The sequence below is a fragment of the Crinia signifera genome, chromosome 3, assembly GCF_055691185.1.
Source record: "Crinia signifera chromosome 3, ASM5569118v1, whole genome shotgun sequence".
NCBI classification, from domain to species: Eukaryota; Metazoa; Chordata; class Amphibia; order Anura; family Myobatrachidae; genus Crinia; species Crinia signifera.
The window spans coordinates 15714074-15734403 of NC_139219.1; the positions used below are offsets into that span (position 1 = coordinate 15714074).

Consider the following 20330-nt stretch of genomic DNA (forward strand, 5'->3'; position numbering starts at 1 on the left):
GGAATGCCAGATCCATCTGCAACAAACTCCCTGCCATCCATGACCTATTTATCTCTAGAGCATTCCACCTCCTTGCTATCACCGAGACCTGGCTCTCCACCTCTGATTCTGTCTCTCCAGCTGCTCTCTCCCACGGTGGCCCCTCTTTCTCTCACACTCCCAGGCCTGACGGTCGCCAAGGTGGCGGCGTGGGTTTTCTCCTCTCAGCCTCATGCTCCTACAGTGTCATTCACCCTGAACCCTCTCTCCTTTTCTCCTCCTGTGAGTCTCACTCTATCCGTCTATACTACCCCTACCACCTCCGTGTCGCTGCAATCTACCGCCCCCCTGGCCCTATCTCCCAATTTCTTGACAACTTCGCCGCCTGGCTTCCACACTTCCTCTCCTCTGACCTGCCATCTGTCATTCTTGGTGACTTTAACATCCCCTTGGATAACCCCGCTGATCCTGGCACCTCCAAACTCCTCTCTCTCTGCTCCTCTCTTGGCCTATCTCATTGGACTACCTCTCCCACCCACATCCAAGGACACTCCCTCAATCTCGTCTTCTCTCGCTCTTGTTCCCTTACTGACTACACTATCTCGGCTTTTCCTCTTTCTGACCATCACCTCATCTCCTTCTCCCTCACTGCTTCCCCCTCTCCCACCCCCCCCTCCCAAGCGCATTGTCTCACGGCATAACGTCAACACACTTGATCTTGCTGCCTTCTTAAACACGCTGTGTCCTCTTCTCGCCCCAATCGCCCTCATGTCCTGCCCGAACCTCGCCACCTCCCTCTATAATGACACCCTATCTTCGGCATTGGACTCTGCCTGCCCTCCCTCCTCTATCCCCCTTCGATGCTCCAACCCCCAACCGTGGCACTCGCCTATAACCCGATTCCTTAAAAAGTGCTCTCGCACTGCTGAGCGCTTCTGGAAGAAATCACGCTCCCTTGCGGATTATCTCCATTTCAAATTAATTCTTTCCTCCTTCAGCTCTGCCCTTGCTCTGGCCAAGGAATCCTACTTTAAGTCCCTCATCCTTTCCCAATCATCCAATCCCCGCAGGCTCTTCGCCACCTTCAATTCCTTGCTCTTCCCCCCTCCTCCAGCTCTTCCGTCCTCCATCGTAGCCGCTGATTTTGCTACCTACTTTTCAACCAAAATCTCCTCTCTCAGGACTGCCATCACTGCTGCCATGACCTCACCCTCTCCCTCCTCCCCTCCTACATCTCCAATCCCCTCCTTCCAACCCCTGTCCTCATTTTACCCCACCACTGCTGCTGAAGTCCACTCTATCCTTCAATCCGCTTCTCCCTCCACCTGCCCGCTCGATCCTATCCCCTCCAATATTATCCGTCGTCTCAGTCCGTCAGTCTGCTCTCACCTGGCTCACCTCTTTAATCTTTCCCTATCCTCTGGGATCTTCCCTTCCTCCTTCAAACACGCTCTTGTCTCCCCAATTCTCAAAAAAACAAATCTGGACCCCAACTCTCCATCCAACTACAGGCCCATCTCCCTCCTCCCTTTTGCCTCCAAGCTCCTAGAACGTCTGACCTATAATCGTCTCCTAAGCCACCTTACTGCTAACTCCATTCTAGACCCCCTCCAATCTGGGTTCCGCCCTTTACATTCCACTGAAACTGCCCTGACCAAAGTCACTAACGATTTACTATCGGCTAAATCCAAAAGCCTCTTCTCTATCCTCATCCAGCTTGATCTGTCGGCAGCCTTTGACACTGTTGACCACCCTCTCCTGCTCAACACCCTCCACTCCTTTGGCATCACTGGCGCAGTCTTCTCCTGGTTCACCTCATACCTCTCCGATTGCTCCTTCTCCGTCTCCACTCCGAGCTCCTCCTCTCCTACTACCCCGCAGCCAGTCGGTGTTCCCCAAGGGTCAGTCCTTGGCCCTCTCCTCTTCTCCCTCTACACCACCTCTCTGGGCACCGTCATCGGGATGCAGTTAAAATCCCGGCGGTCGGGATCCCGGCGTTCAGAATCCCGACGCCGGAATCCCGACCGCCGAAATACCGCCACATTCTCCCTCCTGGGGTGTCCACGACACCCCTGGAGGGAGAATAAATTAGTGTGCCGAGCGTAGCGAGGCACCGGGCCCGCTGCGTGGCGAGCGCAGCGAGCCCGCAAGGGGGGGCGATCCACGTTCCCCCCTTGTCGGCATTTCGGCTGTCGGGATTCCGGCGTCGGGATTCTGAACGCCGGGATCCCGACCGCCGGGATTCAATACTGAATCCCCCTCATCAGCTCCTATGGTTTTCATTACCACCTTTATGCTGATGATACCCTAATCTATCTCTCCTCCCCCGACCTATCCCCATCACTCCTGTCCAAGGTCTCCGAATGCCTCACGGCCATCTCAGCCTGGATGACCCAACGCTTCCTGAAACTAAACATGGCTAAAACTGAACTTCTAATCTTCCATCCCCCAAACATCCCCACTTCTCCCACTATCTCCATCAGCATTGGTGAAACCGAGATCACCTCCACCAACCAAACGCGCTTCCTCGGTGTCATCATTGACTCCTCCCTCTCTTTCACCGCCCACATTCGTGCTCTCTCACAGTCTTGCCGCTTTCACCTACGCAACATCTCACGCATCAGACCATTCCTCTCCACTGACGTGACCAAAATGCTCATTCACTCTCTTGTCATCTCCCGCCTTGACTACTGCAACATCCTTCTCTCTGGGCTACCTCTCACCCGCCTCGCACCTCTCCAAAGCATTCTTAATGCTGCTGCTAGGCTCATCTTCCTCTCCCGCCGCTCTACCTCCGCCTGCCCCCTCTGTCTATCTCTTCACTGGCTCCCCATTCCTTTCCGAGTTCTCTTTAAACTCCTCACCACCACCTACAAGGCTCTCTCCTCCTCCACCGCTCCTTACCTCTCTTCACTGATCTCTATCCACACTCCCTCCCGTCCTCTTCGCTCCATCGCTGACCGCCGACTGACCTCTCACCTAATCACCTCCTCCCACTCCCGTGTCCAAGACTTCTCTCGCACTGCCCCCCTGCACTGGAACAACCTCCCGCCACCCATCAGGCTTTCTGATTCCCTTACCTCCTTCAAGCGCTCCCTCAAAACCCACTTTTTTCGACTAGCCTATCCCTCCTTCTAACCTCTTTTGATCCTCCTATCCTGCCTCCGTTCCCACTTATCCTGTTGTTTTTCGTTCGTCCACCCACCTATTTTTAGTATGTTAACTCTTATGAGTAGGGTCCTCCTGCCTCACATACTCACCCTACCTCTTTACCTCACCTGTCCTCCTGTCCTGTTCTTCCCTTCCTCTACTTCATCTTCAGTCTCCTCGACAATTTTGACACCTACTTCTGAACTGATGCTGATTTTATTTCTACCAGCTATACCCTTATTTATACTGTATTTTTCAACACACCCTGTACGTTACCTTGTCATTTGTTTTTTGTTTGCTATGTACGGCGCTGCGGACACTTTGCGGCGCCTTATAAATAAACGTACTACTAGCAGGCTTGCGGTTTCCCATAGGGACATGAGGTGGAAACGTGGTTGTGTAATAACATAGGGAGTGTAGCATTGAGGGTTAAGGTGTATGTACAATTATACAGGGGAATAAGATGGGTGTATTATAGTACTGAGGCGTAAGATGCTTTAAAATATACGGGTGTAAAGTTGGTGTATTGATATATTGAAATAAAAGGTGGATGTGTAATAATATTGGGGTGTGATATAACTATTATATATTGGGGTGTAAGTGGTATATTATAAAATTGGGTACTTGTGAATTATCCGGGCGCCCGATGTTGAAATTGTATTACAGTACATTAAGAATACGATGCGACGCGATGCAACGCAACGCGATTTCCCTTGAAATTTCCTTGAAGACAAAATCGCGTCGCATTGTATGCTATTGTATGGTATACAATGCGACGCGATTTTAACCCATTTTGCCCAATTGTAATCCCGCCCAGGCCACTATCAACGCGAACCCGAAGCGTGGCGAGCGGCGGCGGTACGCGTCCTCCGACCTTTTCATACCCTCACTATCCACGTCAGCGTGGAGTTGAGAATATAAAGTGTGGCGAGCGCAGCGAGCCACCGAGCCCGAAGCGTGGCGAGCGCAGCGTGCCCCGCGAGGGGACGCGGACACCTGTGAAGCCCGCGAGGGGACGCGGATAGCTGTGAAGGTATCTCCGTCCGCTCGCCACACTTTATGTTCTCAACTCCACGCCGACGTGGATAGTGGGGGTATGAAAAGGTCGGAGGACGCGTACCGCCCCCGCTCGCCACGCATCGGGTTGGCGTCATTAGTGGGGTGGCGTTAACAATGGGGGTGGTATTTCACTTTTTGGGGGGTTTTGGGCATTTTTACATTGAAATAAATGTAAAATCGGGTCTCAGGGACCATTTTACATTGATTCCAATGTTAAAATCGGGTCCACTGCTAAAACCGGGTCCTTCTCTTGTCGCGTCGCATCGCATGCCATTTGGTTAACACGCGACGCGACGCGATTTTTCGGACCCGATCAAAATATCGGGCGCCCGGATAATTCACAAGTACCTAAAATTGTGGTGTAATGTGGGTGCATAATGAATAGTGCGATCTACTGGGGTATAAGGTGAATGTAGGAATTTGGGGGTGAAAGGTAGGTGCATTATAATATGGGAGTGTAAGATGGATGTATAATATCTGGTTATAATGTAACTTCTAATAATATTGGAGTCAGTAAGATGTTTATATTATTACATTTAGGGTTAAAGCGGCTGACAGGTAAGTGTATTATAATACTGAGGAGCATGTAATAATCTTGGGCTGCTGTGTGAGTAGTACACAGTCCTCACCACGACTACAAGTCGGACCTCGGCTCACCTCCTTGTCTTCCGTGAAGGAGCCATTTTGTCTGAGCTTTTCTTGTGTTACTAACAGTTCTTGCTCTCCACAAACATGGCGGACGCGGACCAACTTTAGCAGCGCACCCGGTGACATGTGTCTAAGAAAATGAACCGGCTGCAGTCCGGTGATGTCAGACGTGCTGCGTGGGGATTCCGGAGGATTACCCAGCGTACTTTGCAGGAACATGGCTGCATGGAGGTAAAGGGAGAGGAGGGCTATCCAGGGACTGGGGCGAGATGCCGGGAGGAGAGGGTGAGAAGTTGCCATGAGAAGGGGGCTGACGGTGCAGGGTTTTCGGGAGGAGGAGGTTGTGGATGCAGGGAGTCAGGAGGATAAAAGTAGCGGTGCAGAGTGCCGGGAGGATGCGGCTGATGGTGCAGGGTGTCTGGAGGAGGTTGTGTATGCAGGGTGTCTGGAGGAGGTTGTGGATGAAGGGTGTCCTGAGGATGGTGTTAACGGTGCAGTGTGTCATAAGGATGAGGCTGATGGTGCCAGGAGGATAAAAGTGACAGTGCAGAGTGACAAAAAGATAGTGTCACCCTGAAGGGTGAGGTTGCTGGTGTGCCGTGTCCAGGAGGATGGGGTTGCAGGTGCGCCGTGTCCAGGTGGATGGGGTTGCAGGTGCGCTGTGTCCAGGAGGATGGGGTTGCCGGTGCGCCGTGTCCAGGAGGATGGGGTTGCTGGTGAGCCGTGTCCAGGAGGATGGGGTTGCTGGTGAGCCGTGTCCAGGAGGATGGGGTTGCCGGTGCGCCGTGTCCAGGAGGATGGGGTTGCAGGTGCGCCGTGTCCAGGAGGATGGGGTTGCCGGTGCGCCGTGTCCAGGAGGATGGGGTTGCCGGTGCGCCGTGTCCAGGAGGATGGGGCTGCAGGTGCGCCGTGTCCAGGAGGATGGGGCTGCAGGTGCGCCGTGTCCAGGAGGATGGGGTTGCAGGTGCGCCGTGTCCAGGAGGATGGGGTTGCAGGTGCGCCGTGTCCAGGAGGATGGGGTTGCAGGTGCGCCGTGTCCAGGAGGATGGGGTTGCAGGTGCGCCGTGTCCAGGAGGATGGGGCTGCAGGTGCGCCGTGTCCAGGAGGATGGGGTTGCAAGGTGCGCCGTGTCCAGGAGGATGGGGTTGCAGGTGCGCCGTGTCCAGGAGGATGGGGTTGCCGGTGCGCCGTGTCCAGGAGGATGGGGTTGCAGGTGCGCCGTGTCCAGGAGGATGGGGTTGCAGGATAATATATTTGTGTGTAACGGAGACATTGGTGCCTGGTACGTTACACTTCCTTCAGGGACCCTGCAGAGTACTCTGACTATTGATGAAATTACCTGTCCTTACTATTCCTCTATTGTCAGCTTCTGTAATGTTGGTGGCCTGGAGGCCTGTCATTAGATGGAATACCAATAACTTGGCTGCATCTCAGAAGTGATAGAACAGACAGTGAGGAGGAGACAGGGCCATTAGGGAGACCGCTGAAGGATGACAGGTTTGGAAGGTCGACCGTCAAAAGATCAACATGATATTTTCATTAATATTTTTGAGTAATTGACCCAGTGCATGTCGACCCATACCTGAATAGACGGGGTTATAGCACGTCCCCTATATATGGTCACCCGTCCTTTATCTAAAACCTGATACCAGGTGTGTTCCACCGGATTCTTCTTTTCTAGTGATGCATTGCTCAGTATGTCATTTCCCAGCACATGTGACCTGTGTGCGTATAAACTGCACATAAAGGGACAACAGCATTAATCTGTCTATCAAATGGTACTGGAAGCTCAGCCCTACCTTAGATGGGAGCATAAGAACCGAAAGATTGAAAAACTAGCGTAAGAACTATTGCAATGGCCGAGGCTGTGCAGTAAGCGTTAGAGACTAGTAGAAATGTACTGACATCCTCTTCAGAATTAAAATACTGCTTGCACATATCCCCCTCCCCCAAAGCAGAATGGGTTTTACCATTGCAAATTGCACACATAAATCTGCTGCAGTGTTATTACAGATGAGGATTTAGTATCCTTGTGTATTATATACTGGAGAATACATGACCTTGGAATAGTGCGGTTCACTAACCTACAAGAAAACAGACTGAAGATTGCAGCAGAGTCTGCAAGATGGGGCTTTTCTCTGGGAACAATAAAGTTTTGTTAAAAACAACATAAAAAAAAGGTCTATTATAGAGACTTTAAAGCCCTGTTCCAGGCTATATGGGGTGGCTGTACTAAGCTTGTAAAGTGTTAAACATGACAGGAGCTGGTTGGCTGGTGGGGATCAGTATGAAATACCGATGCCGTAATCCCGACCGCTGCAATGCCGACAAGGAGGGGCTGTGGATCGCCCCCCCCCTCCCCTTGTGGGCTTGGTGCGCTTGCCACGCAGCGGGCCTAGTGCCTCGCTACACTCGGCACACTATTTTATTCTCCCTCTATGGGCACCCATAGAAGGACAAAGTGCCGGCATTGCGTCGGTTGGGATTCCGGCGTCGGTGTTTCGACAGCCGGGATTTTGACCGCATCCTGGCTAGTGGATTATCACTCTCCATGTTATCACGATGCGTTTCGCTACAAGTTGCTTCTTTGTAGAGATGTATTGAGTGTTGTCTAGTGCTAACTGTGAACTACTGATAGCACACTAATCTGTTCCCCGGCTACCCTGTGTGGATCACAGTACCCGCTGCAGTCAATCCTTTGCTTTTGTCCTGAGCCATTGTATGCAGTCAGGTGGAACTAGCCATAGTCACCAGCAAAGAGGCGCAGCAGCAGCTATACGAGCACCTAGAAGTAAGCATTGCAGCTGGTTCCCTGTCTGGTTGGTGGTGGTGTGCCGTCAGTAGAAGAGGGCTATAATGGCATAGCCGGATCCCCTAAAACTAAATGGCAAAACCACACATCAGCTGTCCACTTGGAACAGACAGGACACCTCTCTTGTCACATACTGTATATTCTGAAAATGCTCTCTCCACAATACACCTTATCCATCTGATCATATGTGATCCATTATTGCTGAATACAGTATATGTTTGTATAATTCTGCAACTGGAGATCACTACACGTAGGCTGGCCATAATATTCCTGTATTACTATTATTTATGCATGTTACCCATACACTTATGTGATGGGATTCGATGCAACATCGGAGTGCAATGCCCATTGAATAAGATCGTGTTTTAGGGTGTAAAACTTGCGCCCTTTTAACACCCGATGTTGCATGCCATCTTGCGATGGCATATCGGGTGCTGGAAGAGTTCTCCGGAGTAGTTTAGTGCTAGAGTGCGGCGGGGGTCAGCTGTGGCGGCAGCAGAATTGTTTAAAACACTGGACAGCCCTCTGATTGGCTGCGAGAGCTCTGCCTATCAGAGGGCTGCCCAGTGTTTTAAACAATTCTGCCGCCACCGCTGACCCCCACTGCCCGCTACTTCCAACCTATGCTACTTCTCTGCCTGACCTCTTCCACACTGCCAGCAGTCCCTCCGGCCCCCTCTCCCCAAACCCTAAGCTGCCGAAAGAGTCCCCTCCACCCCACCCGCAGATTGCATTTGAGTGCTTGCATGTGGTTAAAACCCACATAGGATCGCTCCTGCAATTCAATAGATATTATGTGCAGCACATACTATCTATCAACGCGACATTCCACAGTGTGCCTGTGCATCACGTCAAACGGTCCCTTTAAAAATGCATACAATTATTCGATTTATCGGCCAGATGTGGTCTAAAACGAACGATTGCATGAAATATCTCACAAGTGTATGGCAGAATTACTCTGGTTCAGTGGCTGATTAAAACCAGGTGATATGCAGGCTTGAAGGTAGCCAGCCACAGAATGTGTAAATCATAGGTGTTCTGGATTAAAAGGATACTGACTTTCCATGTTGGACTCTTCTGTTTCTTCTGTCCACCGTCTGCTTATCGTTTCCGTAGAACCTGTATATTTGAACTTATGACTGACCGTTGTGATGCTCCCCCTCTCCTATACACAGTGTTGTCTGTCTCATTTAGGTGTTGGCTATCCTGAGGATTGCTGCAGTGGGGGGGATTTCTGTCCATGCGTCATCTCTCGATATAAACAGCACGGTGACCAGATAGCACAGAACTGGTAAGAAAACAAGAGGAGGCGTCGGTTATCGTACGTGTTACCTGCCCGAAATGTGCACAGGTGAGCCGCGCAGCTGGATGTCTTTCAATTAAATGTATCTGTAGAAAAATGCTCAAGTCAGAAGCCATGGGTCTGGTAAATGGGGAGTCAGAGACAGAAACTGCACCAATATAAGTAGAAATAAGAGGTTATTGCTCGGTATGCACAAGGTTAATGGTATCGGAAAAATGAGCACTGGGGAAAACTGGACTTCTTTTCACGAACAATCCCAATGCCTGGCATACAAGACAGCAACGATGGCAGTGGGAATGCCGGTTACTGGAGTTATCTATGCAATCATTTTTTGACCTGGAGCTTAGTGCATCATGGTAATATTATTTATTAACAGGTTTCTTCTATAGCGCACACATATTCCGTAGCGCTGTACAGAGAGTATTATTACCAGTTATTTATATAGCACAGACATATTCCGCAGCGCAGAGTATAGTTGAACATTCACAGTCCCTGCCCCAGTGGAGCTTACAATCTATATTCCCTACCACATGTACACGCACACAGACATTCTAGGGTTAATTTTCGTTAGGAGCCAACCAGTATATTTTTGGAACGTGGGAGGAAACTGGAGTACCCGGTGGAAACCCACGCAAGTACGGGGAGAATATACAAACTCCGCACAGTTAGGGCCATGGTGGGGATAGAACCCATGACCTCAGTGCTGTGAGGCAGTAATGCTAACCATTACACCGTCCATGCTGCCCCGTATATATAACACATGGTGGGGATAGAACCCATGACCTCGTAGGATTACTAATTCACACAACAGCGATCAACTCTGAATAACCCCCAGAGAGTACAAGGAGCATCTACTGTACATAGGACAGGGGTTCTTAAACTCGGTCCTTAGGGCCCCATACAGTTCCAGGTCACCCGGCAGGGGCACAGGAGCACTCATTACTCGTTGACACATTTTGAAAAGATCCGCAGCTGAAACTAATTATTTCTCTTGTGGTTCTGTGAGGAGACCTGCAAAACATGCACTGTGTGGGGTCCTGACGACCGAGTTTGAGAACGTATGACATAGATGTCCAAAATGGCAACATAGCCACGCACCAACTCAAGGAAGCTTCGTCTCCAGCCTTCCCAAGCCAGTAGCGTGTATAATATATAGAAATGATTAATAGGGGCTTTGACTGTACCCTGAACCAAAAGTTGAACGAGTTGGTATTATTTATAGAATCGCCCAATCATACAACAACTGCTTATACCTCGGTAAATACTAGAGATGTGCAGGCTCTGATTTCAAAGCAGGATCTTATTGGCTATCCCAAATCACATGACAGTTGTTGACAGTTGATAGAAAGCTAGTATGCTACCTTCTGTTTTTGTGCATGTGTGAGAAAGAGATGTAGTTTCACTCTCTGCCAGCAGATGTCAGTGTTTCAGAGACTCACGGACACTAGACCTATATATAGATGATCATTATACAGTACAATGGAATGGATGGGACTTTAAGACCATTCATCAACATTATTCACAAAATCACTTTGTTTTTAATACTTGGCATTACTTTAACTGTCAAAATATTTTTAATATATAGGAATAAAATGTAAAGTGTCAACTTCAGCCAATCTCCATGAAAGCCTCCGCTCGCAATCCAGATTATATGTGGGGTGTGGTGCGTGTACAGTCACCCTTTTGCCCATACTATGGCTCTCCGGAAGAGCAGGGATGACTTTGTTCTTTGAATGCGTTCAGAAGCAGGGCTGCCACTAGGAATTTTGGGGCCCGGGACTGATTTCCAGTCCGGGCCCCTTCGCCCCCCACTCCCTTCACTTACCGCCCGACTCCTGCTCCCTCATCCCCTTCAATGCAGGATGCCTGCGGCCAATTAAAATGCAGCACCGGCTGGTGAGCCAATCAGAGCTCGTTTACTGGCAGCCGCTCTGATTAGCTCAAAAGCTGATGCAGCATTTTAATTGGCCGTCGGCATCCTGCATTGAAGAAGCATGTGCTTTGTTCAGTGCACCAATTGCGGCACAGCGGAGGCAGTCGTGTGTGTGTGTGTGTGTGTGGGGGGGGTTACGGATGGGCAAATTGTGCTGCCCGAGCCCTTCCAGAGGTCGGGGCCCAGGACAGCACAGCACCTCCCTATCGGCGGCCCTGTCCAGAGGATCGAGAATCCTTTTGTGGATCCTGTTTGGCATGGTCCGGGGAATTCGGCCAAACGGCTGTTTTTCTCATGTTTGACTTTACCGGATCCTTATTTATTTATACCATTTTTTTTGGGCTCAGTTAAACATAACTGAAGCCATTTGTGGTGATTGGGTGTAACCCTCTTAGCTAATATCCTGGCCCCTTTTCATTCCCGCTATACTGCCGCAGGGCTATTGCACTATTGGGATTTGAGAGTACCCAGATAATGGAGGAGGCAGGGTCAGGGGGTCTATTTGTAAAGATTAAACAACAACAGATTTATAGAGGTCTCGTACTAACATTATAATCTGCAAGTGACGTATTGTGGTGAGAACCTTCAGAAAGGAGAAATGGCACCGGGCAAAGCAGAAGTAGGGACTTCCCGAGTTTAATCAGGTAGAAGCTGCAATGCAGCACTTGATCCTATTCCGGGTAATGAGACTGTGAATGAGACGTTACAGGGGAAGAGTTAATTGGAAGCCCAAATATAATCATGTAAATCAGATCCTGACAGTACCTTTACACACTGACACATATGTACTGGTCAAAGGTCCCCAGGGAAGGCTGTATTGGGTGACTGGGAGATGTGTGTTGTTAGCTGTTTATTACCCTTATGTCAGGCATGGCCAAACGATGGCCCTCCTGCTCCCTACTATCCTATCACTGAGCCCCTGTGACCTACCCCTCCTTGCTCGCCACCGTCCTATCACTGACCCCCTGTGACCTACCTCTCCCTGCTCTCCACCGTCCTATCACTGAGCAGCATGTGACCTACCTCTCCCTTCTCTCCACCATCCTATCACTGACCACCTGTGACCTACCTCTCCCTGCTCTCCACCGTCCTATCACTGCCCCCCTGTGACCTACCTCTCCCTTCTCTCCACGTCCTATCACTGAGCATCATGTGACCTACCTCTCCTTTCTCTCCACCATCTTATCACTGAGCCCCATGTGACCTACCTCTCCTTTCTCTCCACCATCCTATCACTGAGCCCCTGTGACCTACCTCTCCTTTCTCTCCACCATCCTATCACTGAGCCCCTGTGACCTACCTCTCCCTGCTCTCCACGTCCTATCACTGAGCATCATGTGACCTACCTCTCCCTTCTCTCCACCATCCTATCACTGACCCCCTGTGACCTACCTCTCCCTGCTCTCCACGTCCTATCACTGAGCATCATGTGACCTACCTCTCCCTTCTCTCCACCATCCTATCACTAAGCCCGTGTGACCTACCTCTCCCTGCTCCCTACTATCCTATCACTGAGCCCCTGTGACCTACCTCTCCCTGCTCCCTACTATCCTATCACTGACACACTGTGACCTACCTCTCCCTGCTCTCCACCTTCCTATCACTGACCCCCTGTGACCTACCTCTCCCTGCTCTCCACCATCCTATCACTGACCCCCTGTGACCTACCTCTCCCTGCTCTACACCGTCCTATCACTGAGACCCTGTGACCTACCTCTCCCTGCTCTCCACCATCCTATCACTGCCCCCCTGTGACCTACCTCTCCCTGCTCTCCACCATCCTATCACTGACCCCCTGTGACCTACCTCTCCCTGCTCTCCACCGTCCTATCACTGACCCTCTGTGTCCTACCTCTCCCTGCTCTCCACCATCCTATCACTGAGCCCCTGTGACCTACCTCTCCCTGCTCTCCACCGTCCTATCACTGAGCCCCGTGACCTACCTCTCCCTTCTCTCCACCATCCTATCACTGAGACCCTGTGACCTACCTCTCCCTGCTCTCCACCGTCCTATCACTGAGACCCTGTGACCTACCTCTCCCTTCTCTCCACCGTCCTATCACTGAGACCCTGTGACCTACCTCTCCCTGCTCTCCACCGTCCTATCACTGAGACCCTGTGACCTACCTCTCCCTGCTCTCCACCATCCAATCACTGAGCCCCTGTGACCTACCTCTCCCTGTTCTCCACCGTCCTATCTCTGACCCCCTGTGACCTACCTCTCCCTGCTCTCCACCATCCTATCACTGACCCTCTGTGACTTACCTCTCCCTGCTCTCCACCGTCCTATCTCTGACCCCCTGTGACCTACTGTATCTCTCCCAGTGAGGTGTCCACGTATGACCTTTGCTGCTTGTATCTTATCCTGTGAATCATCGGCAGCTTCTGCCTCATTTTTCCATAGTGATGTTACATGAGCGGTGTAACTGTCGGGTTCATGCGGTTCCAGTCCTTGTATTCCCCTATATTATTGTCACAGCGACACCGTGGGGCTGTTACTATTTGTGGAGTAATCCTGTAGAATTGTGGAAAGCGGAGGTTTGTGAGAACCAGATACCGGTCTGACGGCGCTGCCAGACGTCTGTGTCCGGCCGATAATCTCTTCCCTCCTGTTGCAGCGAGAGCTGTTGCCTCCATATCTTTGCCCAGATCATTTTTGGAGTTTGACCCTGTCCACATTCTCATTCTTGCTGGACTTTGACTTGTGATGTCAGAATTTCTGCCGGCTCGCTGCAATACTTGGTGACTAGGACAGTGCAGCGGTGCCCAGAGGTGAGTGTGAGCAGCGTGCCCTATACTTATGCATTGATCTATGCGGTGGTAGTTACCCCTCCAGGTACCCACGGTAGGGTATGGGAGCTGCACTCTGCGGGGCTGATGTGCAGATCTGGATGCATTTTGTGCTCAGTTCTGCATATGCTTTGTGAGTGATGGGGTAGGGGGGGGGGGGGGGTGGGGTGCGGGGGGGGGGGTGCTCCTGCAAAAGGCAGCATCAAAGACTCCTGTATCCGCTGGTGCAAAATAGGTAGCGATGATGCTAAAAATTGGCAACGACTGGTGATTGGCTGAGTATGTCTGAGCCCCTCCCACCTATCACTAGTGTGGCTGCTACATTCTATTCACATAATTTGATATTTGCATTCAGTCCGCGCTTAGAAAGCTGATTCTCGTATGGTTTGTTTTTATTGTCTGATTTAACTTAAATTTCTATATTAAGTTTTTACTTATGTATTTTATTTTACATGGTAAATGTGATTTGGTATGTATTAATTATACTGTCCAGGCACCGTCTGCCAATGGTATATATGTGACACGTTATTAAGGTATTGGATTGTGCGTGAATTAGTTACCGCTGACACATCTCCTGGTGTAATGTAGTCATGCAGGATTTGCGCCTGCGTTTCCGATGACCAGATGCGTCATACTCTACATCACTTCATGTGTTTGTAGCGGAGGGTGGGGGTGATTTGTCCTTGGCGTTTATCTTACACTTTCCTCCCACCCCTCACCCATGTTACTGTTGTTAGCCAATTGGTTTTCATACAACTGTCACCCATGTACATGCACCCTCACGCCATACCTCTATGTACTGCCTGTAACCCCATTACATGTGTGCATACATAACCAGTGTATTTAGTCATCCTGTTACATGTGTGCAGTTGTCTTGTGTCTGAGTATTGTATGTAACTCTATCAGGAACCTGGCCGGCAGTCCTCATATACATTACACTCTCCTCTGCTGTTTGTATTCCAAGCGGGCCCAGAAATGTGAGCATAGGGTGTGTGTGTGTGTGTGTGTGTGTGTGTGTGTGGCTGTGTGTGTGTGTGTGTGTGTGTGTGTGTGTGTGTGTGTGTGTGTGTGTGTGTGTGTGTGTGTGTGTGTGTGTGGCTGACCTCCTAGTATGTGATCTCTGGTTCTTCTGGCAGAATCTTATGCCTTGTTTTGGTGCAGTGCAGCATGTTTTTCTACTGCTGTAATCCCCGGTAGTAGATGATGTTGCCTAATTCACCGCATCCTTTTTATCTGGTGCTATGGCAACCACAGGTGAGCTCTTCCTGTGTAAGTGAGGGTTAGTTGGATACATGACCCCAATGTTGTACACATTCATGTTTATTATAAAGTAATGTGGTTAAAAACACCTTTTCAGATACCTGCTGCTATTCAGAGCTGGTTATTAAGAGGTTAAATTGCTGTGGTGTGAGATTTCTACTTGGGGGGGGGGGGGGGGGGGGGGGCGAGGGGGAGAGCAGTCCACCTGTGACCTGTAAATAAAAGCTAACGCTCTATTCCATTCTCTGACTATCCTGCCTTGGGAATGCGCTCTGCAGTTGTGCAGGATGGGGTGCTGCACCAGCATCCAAGAATAAGCTGTACTACGTGCAGGTGAACGAGCTTGTGGTGGCAGTGACTACTCTCCTACCACTGACCTATATATATATATATATATATATATATATATATATATATATATATATATATATATATATATATATATATATATATATATATATATATATATATATATATATATATATATATATATATATATATATCTATCTCTCGCGTACTCGCTCTCTCACATGCTCTCTCGCGTTAGTATTACACACGATAGCATATGTAGCTATATGGTGGCACAGTGGAAATAAGGATTTTACACATAGTGGTTAATGATTTATGTAGAATAGGGTGTCACAGTGGTTGGTATTGCAGCCTCCATGCTGGAGTCATATGTTTGACTCTATCCGGGACCTTGTATGTCCTCCCCATGTTTGGTGGGTTTCACCCCACACTGGAATGACATATTGGGAGGTTATTTGGCTGCTAGCAATAGATGGACCCTAGTATTACTCTGTGTGGGGTTTGGATATTCTCTGTTATTTGGCGCCACATGGCGCATGCAGCGGTGTACAGAGATTATACGTCATAATCCTATATCAATACCTGGGATAACCGCATAACAATGTAATGATTTAACCCTACAGGCTGTGAACTCCAGTGCGGCCCAGAATGATAAGAATAATTATGTATTCTAATTATATATTGTTTTATAATGGGATCATTGAAGACAGCGGCCGGGGCCATCCGTGGAGCCACAGGCACGTCTGCTGCAATGGTGGCTATGGCGGGGAGATGGGGGTATGGGCTCTCTCCCCCACGTGCTCTCGCACACTCCTCATTCCACACAGCGGGTTACCAGCCAGGTCTTGTCTGTATGTGGGAGGCTGATGGAGTGTTTGTCTTGTGCGTGTTTTTCTGGCTTACGGTTCCTCTCTGCATTCTTCCAGCTACGAGTCAGAGAGACACGCTGTTTCTATCCCCAGGGCACAAACTTTTTTAAAGACATCAGAAGGGAGGGGCTGCGCTGCGCGTGTCTTTACCTGGAAACACCTGGAGCCCTAGAGGCATTAGACAATAGGCGGAGGAGGGGGCGGCACGTTTTGCAATGACTGTGCCACTTTTACCTATTCTTACATATGCCCCCTATTTATCATCCTGCTTACGTGATGTATAAATCTCCTTTCACCTACAATACATCATTCCCCAGGAAATGACCAAGAGCTTAAACTGTTTATCTCATTTTGCTAAAGTACTGTGCAAAGCAGCCTTGTGTGGTCACAGCCCCCTCTGCTGGCTCTCTGGATGAAGAGCAGCCTTGTGTGGTCACAGCCCCCTCTGCTGGCTCTCTGGATGAAGAGCAGCCTTGTATCGTCATAGCCCCCTCTGCTGGCTTTCTGGATGTACATCAGCATTGCATGGTGACAGCCCCCTCTGATGGCTCTCTGGATGAAGAGCAGCCTTGTGTGGTCACAGCCCCCTCTGCTGGCTCTCTGGATGAAGAGCAGCCTTGTGTGGTCACAGCCCCCTCTGCTGGCTCTCTGGATGAAGAGCAGCCTTGTATCGTCATAGCCCCCTCTGCTGGCTTTCTGGATGTACATCAGCATTGCATGGTGACAGCCCCCTCTGATGGCTCTCTGGGTGTAGAGCAGCATTGTGTGTTCACAGCCCCCTCTGCAGGCTCTATAGGTGTAGAGCAGCATTGTAGGATCATAGCTCCCCTCTGCTGGGTCTATGGGTGTAGAGCAGCTTTGTGTGTTCACAGCCCTCTCTGCAGGCTCTCTGGGTTTATAGCAGCATTGTGTGCTCACAGCCCCCTCTGCTGGGTCTATGGGTGTAGAGCAGCATTGTGTGTTCACAGCCCCCTCTGCTGGGTCTATGGGTGTAGAGCAGCATTGTGTGTTCACAGCCCCCTCTGCTGGGTCTATGGGTGTAGAGCAGCATTGTGTGTTCACAGCCCCCCTCTGCTGCGTCTATGGGTGTAGAGCAGCATTGTGTGTTCACAGCCCCCTCTGCTGGGTCTATGGGTGTAGAGCAGCATTGTATATTCACAGCCCTCTCTGCAGGCTCTCTGGGTGTAGAGCAGCATTGTGTGTTCACAGCCCCCTCTGCTGGGTCTATGGGTGTAGAGCAGCATTGTGTGTTCACAGCCCCCTCTGCTGGGTCTATGGGTGTAGAGCAGCATTGTGTGTTCACAGCCCCCTCTGCTGGGTCTATGGGTGTAGAGCAGCATTGTGTGTTCACAGCCCCCTCTGCTGGGTCTATGGGTGTAGAGCAGCATTGTGTGTTCACAGCCCCCTCTGCTGGGTCTATGGGTGTAGAGCAGCATTGTGTGTTCACAGCCCCCTCTGCTGGGTCTATGGGTGTAGAGCAGCATTGTGTGTTCACAGCCCCCTCTGCTGGGTCTATGGGTGTAGAGCAGCATTGTGTGTTCACAGCCCCCTCTGCTGGGTCTATGGGTGTAGAGCAGCATTGTGTGTTCACAGCCCTCTCTGCTGGGTCTATGGGTGTAGAGCAGCATTGTATATTCACAGCCCTCTCTGCTGGCTCTGTGAATGTAGAACATCCTTGTGTGATCACATCCCCCTCTGCTGGCTGTTGTAGAGCAGGTACTGATTTGAAGTAACTGAAGGTGGCAGGAAGTGTATACAGGTGAAGGGGCAGGCATATAATGAATACAGGTGATACGGGCAAGAAATGTGTGAGGGTGACAGGAAGGTAGTGAGTACATGTGAGGCAGGGTAGGGGTGTCATGCAGGTAGTGTAGATAGGTAAGGAGCGGGAGGCTGGTAGTCTGATAAGATGGCTGTTAGGAAGGATAGACAGATCAATATTGCAGAGGCTGAAGGTTATTGTAGATAGGTGACATGTGGGGAGTGTTAGTACAGGGGGAGAGAGCGCGGGTGGTTATCAGGTAGTGTATACAGGTGGCATCATGGTATGCAGGTATTAAATACAGGTGAGAGCATGGCAGTGGGTACTGTGCATAGGTAAAATGGTGAGAATATCAGGCTGGCATACAGATAACATGATAGGTATTGAAGACAGGTGAGGTAGAGAGAATGGGTTTTTGAAAATGTAGTCTGTAAGTGCTGGTGAGGATTGCTGCTGGACAGTGTACACAGGTGACCGGATCGGAGGTAGTGAATACATGGGAGAATTTCAGATGAGTCACAGTGCAGAGAGGTTCAAGGTGGTGTGTTACAGTCACACAGTGAGTACTAGTGAGGGGATCAGGATAACTATCAATGATTACATATATAGATGCAGGATGAGAGGGGCACAGTCACCTAGTGAGTACAGGTGACCTGATCAGGCTATAAATCAGTGATTACATACATAGATGCCGGGTGAGAGGGGCACAGTCACATAGTGAGTACAGGTGACAGGATCAGGCTATAAATCAGTGATTACATATAGATGCAGGATGAGAGGGGCTCAGTCACATAGTGAGTACAGGTGACAGGATCAGGCTATAAATCAGTGATTACATATATAGATGCCGGGTGAGAGGGGCACAGTCACATAGTGAGTACAGGTGACAGGATCAGGCTATAAATCAGTGATTACATATAGATGCATGGTGAGAGGGGCACAGTCACATAGTGAGTACAGGTGACAGGATCAGGATATAAATCAGTGATTACATATAGATGCAGGATGAGAGGGGCACAGTCACATAGTGAGTACAGGTGACATGATCAGGATATAAATCAGTGATTATATATAGATGCAGGATGAGAGGGGCACAGTCACATAGTGAGTACAGGTGACAGGATCAGGCTATAAATCAGTGATTACATATATAGATGCCGGGTGAGAGGGGCACAGTCACATAGTGAGTACAGGTGACAGGATCAGGCTATAAATCAGTGATTGCATATATAGATGCAGGGTGAGAGAGGTACAGTCACATAGTGAGTACAGGTGACAGGATCAGGCTATAAATCAGTGATTACATACATAGATGCAGGATGAGAGGGGCACAGTCACATAGTGAGTACAGGTGACAGGATCAGGCTATAAATCAGTGATTACATATATAGCTGCTGGGTGAGAGGGCACAGTCACATAGTGAGTACAGGTGACAGGATCAGGCTATAAATCAGTGATTGCATATATAGATGCAGGGTGAGAGGGCACAGTCACATAGTGAGTACAGGTGACAGGATCAGGCTATAAATCAGTGATTACATATATAGATGGCGGGTGAGAGGGGCACAGTCACATAGTGAGTACAGGTGACATGATCAGGCTATAAATCAGTGATTGCATGTATAGATGCCGGGTGAGAGGGGCACAGTCACATAGTGAGTACAGGTGACATGATCAGGCTATAAATCAGTAATTGCATGTATAGATGCCGGGTGAGAGGGGCACAGTCACATAGTGAGTACAGGTGACAGGATCAGGCTACAAATCAGTGATTACATATATAGATGCCGGGTGAGAGAGGTACAGTCACATAGTGAGTACAGGTGACAGGATTAGGCTACAAATCAGTGATTACATATATAGATGCCGGGTGAGAGGGGTACAGTCACATAGTGAGTACAGGTGACCGGATCAGGATATAAATCAGTGATTACATATAGATGCAGGGTGAGAGGGGCACAGTCACATAGTGAGTACAGGTGACAGGATCAGGCTATAAATCAGTAATTACATATAGATGCAGGATGAGAGGGGCACAGTCACATAGTGAGTACAGGTGACAGGATCAGGATATAAATCAGTGATTACATATAGATGCAGGATGAGAGGGGCACAGTCACATAGTGAGTACAGGTGACAGGATCAGGCTATAAATCAGTGATTGCATGTATAGATGCCGGGTGAGAGGGGCACAGTCACATAGTGAGTACAGGTGACAGGATCAGGATATAAATCAGTGATTACATATAGATGCAGGATGAGAGGGGCACAGTCACATAGTGAGTACAGGTGACAGGATCAGGCTATAAATCAGTGATTACATATATAGATGCCGGATGAGAGGGGCACAGTCACATAGTGAGTACAGGTGACAGGATCAGGATATAAATCAGTGATTACATATATAGATGCAGGGTGAGAGAGGTACAGTCACATAGTACAGGTGATGGGATCAG

At 49.6% G+C, this 20330-nt stretch overlaps 2 protein-coding genes across 10 annotated transcripts in view; one reads left to right on the forward strand and one right to left on the reverse strand.

Moving 5' to 3' along the window:
- DLK2 (delta like non-canonical Notch ligand 2) overlaps positions 1 to 4957 on the reverse strand; it is a 48583-nt gene extending 43626 nt beyond the window's left edge. For 2 of the 4 annotated variants that reach the window (XM_083175364.1, XM_083175359.1), the window contains exon 1: positions 4846 to 4957. The gene's annotated coding sequence lies outside the window, so the exon portion shown is untranslated. Of the gene's footprint in view, positions 1 to 4817 lie in introns of all 4 variants that reach the window. The other 2 variants (XM_083175363.1, XM_083175361.1) reach the window with 1 other exon arrangement.
- Positions 4915 to 20330, forward strand: part of TJAP1 (tight junction associated protein 1) — a 48822-nt gene continuing 33406 nt past the window's right edge. For 3 of the 6 annotated variants that reach the window (XM_083175356.1, XM_083175355.1, XM_083175353.1), the window contains exons 1-2: positions 4915 to 5067; positions 8843 to 8999. The gene's annotated coding sequence lies outside the window, so the exon portion shown is untranslated. Of the gene's footprint in view, positions 5122 to 8842; positions 9000 to 13588; positions 13657 to 20330 lie in introns of those variants that run through there. The other 3 variants (XM_083175357.1, XM_083175354.1, XM_083175358.1) reach the window with 3 other exon arrangements.